The sequence below is a fragment of the Gigantopelta aegis genome, chromosome 2, assembly GCF_016097555.1.
Source record: "Gigantopelta aegis isolate Gae_Host chromosome 2, Gae_host_genome, whole genome shotgun sequence".
Lineage (NCBI taxonomy): Eukaryota > Metazoa > Mollusca > Gastropoda > Neomphalida > Peltospiridae > Gigantopelta > Gigantopelta aegis.
In genome coordinates, this window is record NC_054700.1 from 16841984 (window position 1) to 16853868 (window position 11885).

At 40.3% G+C, this 11885-nt stretch overlaps 1 protein-coding gene across 1 annotated transcript in view; it reads left to right on the top strand.

Annotated features, from left to right (window-relative positions):
• The first annotated feature begins 271 nt into the window (after nucleotides 1–271).
• LOC121387438 overlaps nucleotides 272–11885 on the top strand; it is a 16314-nt gene continuing 4700 nt past the window's right edge. The window contains exon 1 of the mRNA XM_041518556.1: nucleotides 272–304. The gene's annotated coding sequence lies outside the window, so the exon portion shown is untranslated. The remainder of the gene's footprint in view (nucleotides 305–11885) is intronic.

An 11885-nucleotide genomic window follows, 5' to 3' on the forward strand; every position in this document is an offset into this window, starting at 1 on the left:
ACAGGAGTGAAAATAGTTTCCAAGTGAGCACAAATACAACCGATCGAATCCTTTCCTTTCATTTCATTTGACGTTAATACATCGATAATCTGAGATATTCCAATAAAACGGAAACGCAGTTTTTAGTCCATACCTATTACCTCAGAAATCGATTTCCTTGTCTTTAAAAAAAAGAGAGAAAAAAAGAAGAAACATCGATAAGTAAGTCCGGTCACAAACAATTAATCGTTAAATCTCGGTGAGAAAAATAAAAGTAAACTTCGGTGTCAGTTGGAGATATAGGTATTCTTACTCAAAGTTGAAGGTATTTATTCTTAATTTCACTAGAAGCACTTTAAAAAAAATATTTTCTTTAGTTAAAAAAAAAAGAAGTTTGTTTTGTTTAACGACACCACTAGAGCACATAGATTTATTAATCATCGCCTATTGGATATCAAACATTTGGTAATTTTCTCAGAGAGGAAACCCGCTAAATTTTTCCATTAGTAGCAAGGGATCTTTTATATGCACGATCGCACACACAGGATAGCACATACCACGGCCTAGGGGCGGGACGTAGCCCAGTGGTAAAGCGCTCGCTGCAGCCAGTGCACCACGACTGGTATGTCACAGACCGTGGTATGTGCTATCCTGTCTGTGGGATGGTGCATATAAAAGATCCCTTGCTGCTAATAAAAAAAAAATGTAACGGATTTCCTCGCTAAGACTATATGTCAAAATTACCAAATGTATGACATTCAGTAGCCGATGATTAATAAATTAATGTGCTCTAGTTGTGTCGTTAAACAAAATAAACTTTAATACCACGGCCTACGATATACAAGTCGTGGTGCACTGGCTAGAACTTTCTTTAGTAAAGAAACTATTTGAAATGTCACTCTGTATCTGTACATATGTCTGTGTCTATCGTCTGTCTCTCGCTACCTTTGTCTCTTTCTCTCTTTGTCTCTCTGTCTCTGTATCTGTCTGTGTGTACCGAATCTCCCCAGTGGATCCATAATTGAGTTTTTTACCGTCCTGATTAGCAGTTTGTTTTGTTTAACGACACCACTAGAGCACATTGATTGATTAATCATCGGCTATTGGATGTCAAACATTTGGTAATTTTGACATAGTCTCAGAGAGGAAACCTGTTAAATTGTTTCATCAGTAGCAAGTGATCTTTTCTATGCGCCATCCCACAGACAGGATGGCACATACCACTGTCTTTGATATATCAGTCGTGGTGCACTGGCTGGAACGAGAAATAGCCCAACGGGCCTTCCGACGGGGATCGCTCCCAAATAGACCGCGCTTTGGCACTGGGCTACGCACCTCCCATGTCCGTATTAGTGTCACATGACTTGTGAATCAAAGACGGTGGTATGTCTATATATAGTCAAACTTCGATAACTCCAACTTCGATTTCTCGAAAATTTCGATCTCTCGACCTGAAGTGACGGTCCCGGCCGAATTGCTATACAAACTAGTAACAACGGACGGCTTCGAAAATTCAAACTGCGAACACTCGATAAACTCGGTCTCTCGACTTAATTCTTTGGTCCCGCCATAAAGATTTAATATATTTTACACCCCTAAAAGTCGACGCATGTGGATTGATCAAATTGTCGTTGCCTATAGTATTTTAAAGACGAATGAATTGTCAGTCAGATGAAGCACACCCGTCTCGGGAGGACTGAGCTGTCAAGGATTATGGTGATCATTACAGAATAATGAATGAATGAATGAATGTTTAACGACACCCCAGCACGAACTTACATCGGCTATTGAGTGTCAAACTTACAGAATAATAGATTGCCGGCTAAGCGGAACGAAATATTGTTTTTATTTGTTAGTTACGTTCCGCCATGTTTTGATGTCTGCAAAAGACATCAATGTTTATTTTATCATTTACTTCTTGTTATATATACCTTATCGCTGTTGTTAAATATCCTTTTTATATAATAGTAAACATTTACTGTGGCCGCTTAATACAGGTATTTTAGCGATTTGGGATCCGATTTGGGTGGAATGTTATAAATCGAAAAAAAGTGGCCGCTTAAGGCAGGTGACCGCTGAATACAGGTGGCAGCTAGGACAGGTTTGGCTGTATATATATATATATATATATATATATATATATATACACAGTGAAACCTGTCTAAACCGGACCCTGAATACCAAAATCCTGTCAAAACCGGCCAAATTCCATGGTCCCGAATATTCTCTTATTTAAAACATGTATTAAAAACCTGATAAAACCGGAACCTGTCCATTTGATTCAGAAATGTAAAATCCTTTATTAATTAACCTGATAAAACCGGCGTAGTATAAACGAATGAAGAGTAACCTCAACGAAAACACGACTTCCAGAAAACAATGCAGACCGGAATATCTGCTGTCCAGCATCCGGTGTTGCGTCACGGGTCACCGATTTCCGTGATCTCAGCCCAGCTTAGCAGACAGCAGAGGAATTAAGGCTTGATTGTTTTCAATTGTCCTGGCTAAAAGAAAGAAAGAAAGAAATGTTTTATTTAACGACGCACTCAACACATTTTATTTACGGTTATATGGCGTCAGACATATGGTTAAGGACCACACATATTGTGAGAGGAAACCCGCTGTCGCCACATAGGCTACTCTTTTACGACAGGCAGCAAGGGATCTTTTATTTGCACTTCTCACAGGCAGAATAGCACACTCCATGGTCTTTGTTGAACCAATTATGGATCACTGGTCGGTGCAAGTGGTTTACACCTACCCATTGAGCCTTGCGGAGTACTCTCTCAGGGTTTGGAGTCGGTATCTGGATTAAAAATCCCATGCCTCGACTGGGATCCGAACCCAGTACCTACCAGCCTGTAGACCGATGGCCTAACCACAACGCCACCGAGGCCGATTTGTCCTGTCTAGTGCAGTGCACTGCTGAGCAAATTCTTTACAGCTTCAGACAATTCTCAGATACTCACACATTAGGTTTTTCACCTTTTATTTTTAATCAATGTACTTTGATAACGAAATACTGACAGAGTAAAATGTTAGAAACAACTTAATTTTGAATTAAAATATGCACACATGAGTCAATACACTACATACAAACAGATTTTTTTTTTCTGCGATAGATACAAAAAACATGCACGCTGAATGTTGCTAAAACAACAAACGAACATGTCTCGATCACCACATGCTAAACAGTAGGCGTGTGGAATAATCGTTCAAAGTAAAATTTGATTTGATTAGGCCTAATGATTCGCAGTCTGTATCAAAATTAACTCAAACGGATTTGGCAGGAAAGTATGACATTGACATTTCCACTGTGTCGGACATATTAATGAAAAAGACTGTTATCTGCAAGAATATGACAATAGCTCTAGCGCCAAGAAAACACGATTCAATACAGGCTGCAAATATGACAAACTGTATGAACTGACATGGAATTGTTTTCAACATGCGCGATCAAAGAATATTCCAATATCCGGACCGATCGTTCAAGAAAAACCTTTGAAATTTTCATCTGATCTACTGATTCAGGATTTTAAGGCTTCTAACGGATGGTTAGAAAGCTGGAAGTCACTCTTTTCTGTTCGACATTTCAATATCAGCGGTGAAAGTGCCAGTATAGATAGCCTAACAACGTAATTGATAATTACAAAGACTGTCATTTTGCAACATTAATATATATATATATATATATATATATATATATATATATATATATATATATATATACACACACACACACACTCATGTCACCTTAGTCTGCGCGGCACAAAAGTCTGCGCACGTTAATGACATTACATTACGTCTCGAAACAAGTGTCGGGGTATGTTAGTAAACAAACAAACAACGTTAATTTAATTCACAAAACCGTTGTTAAAACAACACATCTTGATTGTGAATATATGTATAAAACTGGTCGATAACACTTTTATTGAAAAAAACTCTGAATTAATGCACTAAAAGTATACTGTTGCCAGCCTCGATCAACGTGTTTTTCTATCACCTGTCAACACGTGTCTGTCAACGTTGTAATGATCAACCTTCAACCTTGCATATCAACTTACATACATTTACATAGAAGCTTCAATACATACCTTATTGTAATTTATGAATCCATAAATCAAATGAATGTCTTATTTAATCTGTTAACGTAAAAATCCAAGCATACTTTGAATTTCCCTCCGAGTGACACAATGCAAAATGGCTGCACACAGACTTTGAAGATTGCACTGACAGCATGGCCTATTTTAGCTATAGTCTGTTTCAAAATTATCATTGATTGTCCTATATGTCTAACGAACACTATTTGTGCTCATTTACACAGTTAATAATAGAAATGTTTGGTGAATAACGATCAAATATTTTTACATTGGCTTTTTTTAATATTGTCATTTTGTGTTGTCCAAACTAAGGAGCATGGAACACCATTTATATTTAGCTCATTTGCACAATCTAAATGTTTCTGAAACAGACTATAACAGGTAGTGTTTGTTATTTAGAACTTGTAAAAAGTCGGATCCATTGTTTGTTGCTGTTTTATGTAAACATTAGCGACAGAAGTGGTTGTTTTGATGTTTGCTGCGCAGACTTATGTGCCGTCATGCAGGCCAGTAAATGCAGGGGGGTCCCACTAAAAATGCGCTCATTACTTGAGTTTAAAAAACATTAAAATTAAAATAACTTTAGTTGTAACACGTTTATTGTTCCATTGTACTGTGGCAGTGAAATAAATATTTTTAAAGAAATATTTTAACTTTAAAATATAACACAAATGCTTAGGTGCGCAGACTTAGGTGCCACCAGTGTATATATATATATATATAGTAGTCGTTTTCGAGTTGAAAGACGCTATATTATAGAGTGCTCAACCGTGTGGGAGCCAGATACATCGTTAAAAGTGTATGTTTATCTCTACATGACAGGCTTGTTTCGTGAGAGAGTTGAATTGCTCTCACTCATTAGATGTAGATTTAATTACTCCGTCAACGGAAAGCTGATGACGTAATGGACTCTGTGACGTCGAGGTTACGTCACTATGCAGGTCTATAGGTGATGTGTGGTATGCGCACAGAAGGTATTTGCGTCTGTGTCGACATGCTGATACGAGTTCATTCTTGGAGTTTAGTGTGCTGGTTTCAGGTTTATACATTATGAACAGTTTTTCCTTCAGGCAGAGGTTACATCTTTTGCTTGCTGGAGAGTATGGCTTTGCTTTGGATAAAATTTTCCACTTAATGGTGTATGGGGTGAATCTGTCCTTCAGTGTCCAAATGTACTGACTTAGCGCTGTTGCTTTCTTCTGTGTTGCGTTTTGAAAACTGCTCGTGTGCGCGGTATATCTCGTCTTAAATGTGTTCTCGGTCAAACCAACGTATGTTTCTTGCTTGTTGTCATCGAGTGTATTAACGGTAGCTTGGTGTATTACTCCTTTCTGCAAGCATTTACCCTCAAGTGGACATTCAGCTCTTCGTCTACAGTTGCATTCTCTGGGGGGGAACGGCGTCTTTGTCTCTGTGTTGTTGAAGTAGAGTTTTGTTATGCGCTGAAATTATTTTTCCAACATTAGGCATGCAGCTATAGCTAATTTTAACGGTGTTTCGATTTATAATTTTGTAGAGAGGGTTGCTTTTTGGGAAAGCACTCATCGAGTAATCTGAGTATACATGTATACTCTTTCAAAAAAGAAACGCATAGGTGATAGGGAAAGAAGAAAAGTGTTTGATTTTACAAAATATCGTTTGTTTTTTTGTACAATGTTGCTGAATGACCTAGTTTCTTAATGTTCCTGGAATGGAACAGCATGCCCAAATGCACCCTAAAACGTTGTCCGACAATTGCAGGAAATCGGCGTGAAATGGTAAGATTTTGGCGAATGCACGTGAAGCTCTGGGAAACGATTGGGGTAGTGATAGGTATTTAAAGCTGCAACGCTCGCAATAATGCCTCATTTCCATTTAGACGTAGGCCAGTTACAAGATGCCAAGACTAAACCTGCCGAATCGATACATTGCAATAGGTCATCTCCAGTTAGGTGAATCGCAGTCAGCGGTCGCACACCACATGAACATCCATCAAAGCACCAGTTCACGTCTCTGGGATAGGTACCAGCAGTTTAAATCAGCCGAAGACCGGCCCAGAAGTGGAAGACCTCGCATAACAACTGCAGCACAAGATCGCTACATCCGGGTTCTGCACTTGCCTCATCGAACTGCCACAGCAACGAACACTGCTGGACGCATACCTGGTTTGAGAAGGGTGTCTGCACAAACCATTCGGAACCGACTTCGAGAAGCTGGTTTACGGGCTAGGAGACCGTATGTTGGCCCCGCCCTGCGACGTCAACATCGACATTTACGTGTTCGTTGGTGCACGAATGTACACGGGTGGAACTTGGGAAACTGGCGGCGAGTATGGTTCAGTGACGAGTCACGTTTCCTTCTACAGCGACGTGATGGACGACAACGTGTTTACAGACGCCGCAATGAACAATTTGCCAACAACTGTGTCGCCCAAGTTGAGGAAGTGTCATGATGTGGGGAGCCATCTCATACACCGGCAGAAGTGAATTTGTGTTTGTACAAGACAACCTGACAGCTGTACGCTACCGGGATGAAATTCTTCGCCGTCATATGCTTCCCATTTTGGATTGTCAGAGAGAACTCGCCAGCAGAACAATGCCAGGCCGCATATGGCACGTGTAACAATGGATTTCCTACAGAATGAGAACATTAATGTGCTGCCATGGCCATCAAGATCGCCAGATCTCAACCCCATTGCACATCATTCTATGGGACGAACTGGACAGACGTGTACGCCAGCGTGACCCGGAGCCTCAGACGCTTACGCAACTGTCACACGCACTGCAGGAAGAATGGGCTAGGATTCCATTTCTTTTTTGACAGAGTATATATATATAAATACCCTAGTTTTCGTTGTGTCTTTTTTTGGGGGTCAATAAACACATGTATATGCCTAAGCATATTTATTTCAAATTTACCTGGGTTATCTTTTTTGTTTTATTACATACTTACTTTTACAATATACGCAAAATAAATGTATCACAGGCGTCGGAAGATGCCAACAAAAGGGGTTAGGTGACAGTTATATATTTCTTCGCCTTTCAACTGGGGATGCATAGTTCTCAGAGTTTAGAGGTAGGCAGTGAAGCGCACGGTTTTTTTGTTTGTTTTTTTACAGTATTAAGCGAAATCATCCTGCTACAATGCAGTTTTAAATCTGAACTCTTATATATTAATTTCGAAAACTCGAACTCCCTGAAACTCGAACTATTTCCTCGTCCCCTTCAAGATCGAGTTATCGAAGTATATATATATACCTGCCTCGGTTGTGTCTTGGTTAAGTAATTGGATACATGACTGGTAGGAACTGAGTTCGCAGCCAGGTACCGGCTCCCACCCTGGGCAACTTTTAACGACTCAATGGGTTGGCGTAAGACCATTACACTGACTTCTCTCTCACTAACCACAAACTCACTTTCCTAGACAAGACAGCCCAGATAGCTGAGGTGTGTGCCCAGGACAGCGTGCTTGAACATTAATTGAATATAAGCACAAAAAATAAGTTGAAATGAATGAATAAATGAATGAATGGAGAACTGTTGTAGATTTCCTGTGAAGACTCCGTATCAGAATTATCAAATGTTTGACATCCAATAGCCCATGATTAATTAATCAATTTTCTCTAGTTGGGTCGTTAAGCAAAACTTTAACTGTCTGTCTGATGTGTCTCTCCTTCCTTCTTTCTCTATTCGTTTTTCTTTGTATGTATGTATGTATGTATGTATGCATGTGTGTTTGTATATGTGTGTATGTGTGTGTGACTGTGCATGTATAAATCTGTGTCTGTGTGTGTGTATGCATGTGTGTGTGTCTGTGTGTGTCTGTGTGTGTCTGTGTCTGTGAGTGTGTGTGTGTACATTATATATATATATGTGTGTGTGTGTGTGTGTGTACATATATATGTGTGTGTGAGTGTGACTGTGTTTGTGTGTGTATGTTTGTGTGTACGTGTGAGAGAGAGAGAGAGAGAGAGAGAGAGAGAGAGAGAGAGAGAGAGAGTATATATGTATGACTGTGTTACTATCTGTCTGTCTGTCTACCCATCTATCCATATATCCTTTCATCTTCGTCGCTCTCTCTATAATATTTCTTGCTTCATTGAATGTTAACTCGAACATATATTTTATTCTAATCACCACACTATAATAATCACTGAAAACCTATTTCTTGACATATTATTCAACCAATTCAGATTTAAAAGCGCCGGCAGTGAATTGTATAATTATTGTTTAACGTTTATTTTTATACCTGAAACAAAAACTCGATATATTTACGTAGAAATCCCATTAACTAATGTAAATTCGTCACGAAACACAGTTACGAACTTAAGACAAACGGCCTCAGATTACAGTTATCTTCCCATTTGGTAGTCCAAAATCCAGAAATTTGACCACGCAAATAGTCTGCTGTTTGAATGTGATTATTTCATGGCAGACAGCTATGAAGTGGCAACTATTTGACTGAAGTGACAGGGGAGAGCATGTAGTTTGTAAACATGTGTAACTTGTTGACATTGAAGACTTGTTTGTGGTAATTCCGGCCTATGCAAAAGTAGTGCTGTTTGTGTAAAATGGGTGTACTCCGGCCTGGTTTAGAGAGTGCGTTTGTTTAAACCAACATGCTGGAAGAAAGAGCTGGACGACAGGGGTTGTCCTCTTCAGGGTATGTGTCCCCCAGGCAGGCAAAGGTACATACAAAAATCCACGGGCCTGCTGATATTAATAAAAATGTTATAGCCACTAAGGCTATATAGAAAGATATAGCGAAATTAATTGTGGTCTGAGGCCAAACTGCTGTAAAAATGTTTGACAAAAAACACAAGGATTAAAACAACAACAACAACAACGTAAACACCAATATGTATTCGGGGCATCAGGAGTTCGGGCGTATGTATTTTGTTTTGGGGGGAGTGGGGGTAGGCCTATTGACTACTTTGTTAAATCCACTTGACTACAAAATAACAATGTATTATTGCTAAAATTTTGATATATATATATATATATATATATATATATATATATATATATATATATATCAACGAATTCAATTAAAAAGATAGAAAGAAAGAAAGAAATGTATCATTTAACGACGGACTCAACACATTTTCATTGACGGTTATATGACGTCAGACATACGGTTAAGGACCACACAGATAATGAGAGAGGAAACCCGCTGTTGCCACTTCATGGGCTACTCTTTTCGATTAGCAGCAAGGGATCTTTTATATGCACCATCCCACAGACAGGGTAGTACATACCACGGGCTTTGATATACCAGTCGTGGTGCACTGGCTGGAACAACAAATAGCGCAATGGGGCCACCGACGGGGATCGATCTCACACCGACCGAGCATCGAGCGAGCGTTGTACCACTGGACCACGTCCCGCCCCTAATAAGATAGATCCTGACGAATATAAGATGAGAGATGTAATCGATACTTAGTTCCTAATTACACTTTGATCGTTAATGGACAATCGAAGGATCGATATATAAGGGTCAGACGATATTTTCGACATTATTTTCTGAATGTCAATTATATTAGCTAGACCATAATGTCACGCATGGTATTGTTCCATTTTGACGAAAGTGGGTCTAAGCAACCCATAAATGAATTAAAATCCACTGTCATTGACACTGTCAACTAGTTCTAATGGCGAAAACATGCTTACATTTGCACGTAAATTAGGGCGAAAGCGAAAGGTCTGCTAAGTGGCCATAACTTGCTTTTTCACAAAGCGCTTCATTTGCACGCTTTGCACGTGTATTCCATGTTCCCAATGCTGAATTTCCGTATAATTGGAGCTTGCGTTTGTGTACAGTGCACACTCCAAATTCGACAATGGTATGACTTCAACTGACTATCGAAGATCGAGAAAGGGCTATTGCTTGGCTTCAGAATGGCAATACGCAAAGAAATGTTGCTCTGAGACTTGGTGTCAGTCAGAGTGTCGTTGGCCGACTGTGGCAACGGTACCAAGCAACGAATTCTGTTCGAAATCGTCCACGTTCGGGAAGACCCCGAAGCACTACAAATAGAGAGGACCGCTACATCACCAATATGGCTCTAATCAACGCACAACCACTGCACGCCGATTACGTGACAATCTGCGGACTGCGACTGGAATTCGAGTGTCTGATCAAACCATACGCAATCGTCTGAGAGCCAATAATCTACGCTGCCGTCGCCAGTCTGTTCGACCACCACTCCTACCACGTCACAGAACGGCCAGACGTCACTGGTGCACGCTTCAAATGCGGTGGCAACGTGTTCAGTGGGGTCGAGTGATATTCACTGATGAGTCCAGGTTTAGTCTCCAGTTCAACGACGGTCGGGTTCGTGTCTACAGACGTCCTGGGGAGCGCTTCGCTGACGTTAACGTTAGACAACGTCACCGGTTCGGTGGTGGCAGCGTCATGGTGTGGGGCGGCATCTCTATCCACCACAGGACCCCCCTCTATGTGGTGGATGGCAATCTGAATGGAATCCGCTATCTGAATGAGATTATCCGGCCATTGGTTCTCCCAGGCCTTCAGCAGATTGGCGGTGCGGCAGTTCTGCAGGATGACAATGCCAGACCCCACCGCGCCAGGGTGGTAACGGACTTTCTCAGACAACAAGGTATCGCCAGGATGGATTGGCCAGCATATTCGCCTGACTTGGCCCCAACAGAGTAGGCTGGGACGAATTAGGCAGGAGAGTTCGTGATAACCAGGCCATCCGGCCAACCTTCATGATCTGGGTCAACTTCTTATGGCAGAGTGGCAGGCCATTCCCCAAGAGTTCTTCAGACGTCTGATCAACAGCATGAGGCAACGATGTGTCGAGTGTATTCGCGCCAGGGGTGGATTCACACACTATTAAACGAATGTTTTAATGTGTAAAATCCATGTTTGACAACCTTCAACTTTGACAGCATGTCATGTGACTTTCTTGTATACAGTGGCGTTTATTTGTGGTTTTTTTGTAAATATGGAACAATAAAAAAAAAAAATTGTGTAGTTTACATCATCAATCTAATACACTCTGAAACTTATTTGGTTATACATTTTTGACCCTTAAATTCTTTTGAGTAGTATATATATATATATATATATATATATATATATATATATATATATATAGTGTTTTTACGTCAACCCTAGCGGGTTGTAAAACAACAACAGGCTCCGTCTGGTCCTGTCTTGCTCGTCATCCATCGACAGATGAATGTTGTCCGAAATTGGGAACAAACGCCCCACATCACTCACACAGCTCCATCTGGTATGCAGTATGGACTCGCTTGATACGCGGTCGGTGTGGGATCGATTCACCCGTCGGTGGGCCCATTTGGGCTATTTCTCGTTCCAGCCAGTGCACCACGACATATATCAAAGGTCAAGGTATGTGCTGTCCTGTCTTTGGGATGGTGCATATAAAAGATCCCTTGCTGCTAATCGAAAAGAGTAGCCCATGAAGTGGCGACAGCGTGTTTCCTCTCTCAATATCTGTATGGTCCTTAACCATATGTCTGACGCCATTTTACCGTCAATACAAATGTGTTGAGTTCGTCGTTAAATAAAAAAAAATCTTTCTTTTTCAGAACAATAATTTATAGTTTGTGTTTTTACCTGGAAAAAAAAGATAAATAGGCCTATAGTCAAACTTACTCGCACTAAAACGTCTTACTCCAGTCAAAAGTAAGTGATCGTCGCTTAACATAGGCACAACTTCCGGAAAATTGTAAAAACTATACAGTTTCGTTCATGCACAGTCATGAAATTTATATAATAATAATAATTCTGTTATGATTATGATGATGATGATGATGATGATGATGATGATGATGA